This window comes from Brassica oleracea, chromosome C1, assembly GCF_000695525.1.
Source record: "Brassica oleracea var. oleracea cultivar TO1000 chromosome C1, BOL, whole genome shotgun sequence".
NCBI classification, from domain to species: Eukaryota; Viridiplantae; Streptophyta; class Magnoliopsida; order Brassicales; family Brassicaceae; genus Brassica; species Brassica oleracea.
The window spans coordinates 19,780,840-19,781,398 of record NC_027748.1 but is presented as its reverse complement, the minus strand read 5'-3'; the positions used below and the strand labels follow the sequence as shown (position 1 = coordinate 19,781,398).

Below are 559 nucleotides of genomic sequence, written 5' to 3'. Positions count from 1 at the left end.
AGTAAACATAAGACCCAAGTCTTTCGTTCCTTGTAGGTAACGAAGTATATGTTTAATCCCGTTCCAGTGCCTTTGGGTCGGACAGGAGCTGAACCTAGAAAGTAAGTTCACAGCAAAGCTGATGTCTGGTCGTGTGTGGCCAGCTAAATACATCAGAGCTCCTGTGGCACTGAGATAAGGCACTTCGGGACCAAGGACTTCCTCATTTTTCTTCTTTGGACCAAATGGGTCAGTGTCCGGACCAAGACTTCTCACGACCATGGGGCTAGTCAATGGGTGAGACTGGTCCATATTAAATTTTTTGAGTACTTTTTCTGTATATGCCTTTTGATGCACAAGAATTCCATCTTTCATATACTCAAGTTGCAATCCCAAACAAAACTCTGTTTTTCCAAGATCTTTCATCTCGAATTCTTTCTTGCGATATTCAACAGTTTGAGAAATTTCTCCGGAGGTTCCTAGGATATTTAAATCATCTACATATACTGCAATGATTACAAAGCCCTGGCCGAATTTCTTTATAAAGATACAAGGGCTGATCGGATCATTCTTGTATCCT

The 559-nt window shown here is 41.3% G+C and overlaps 1 protein-coding gene across 2 annotated transcripts in view; it reads left to right on the top strand.

The window, feature by feature from the left end:
• LOC106294374 overlaps positions 1–559 on the top strand; it is an 11,456-nt gene that overhangs the window by 2,603 nt on the left and 8,294 nt on the right. The gene's annotated exons all lie outside the window — the stretch shown is intronic.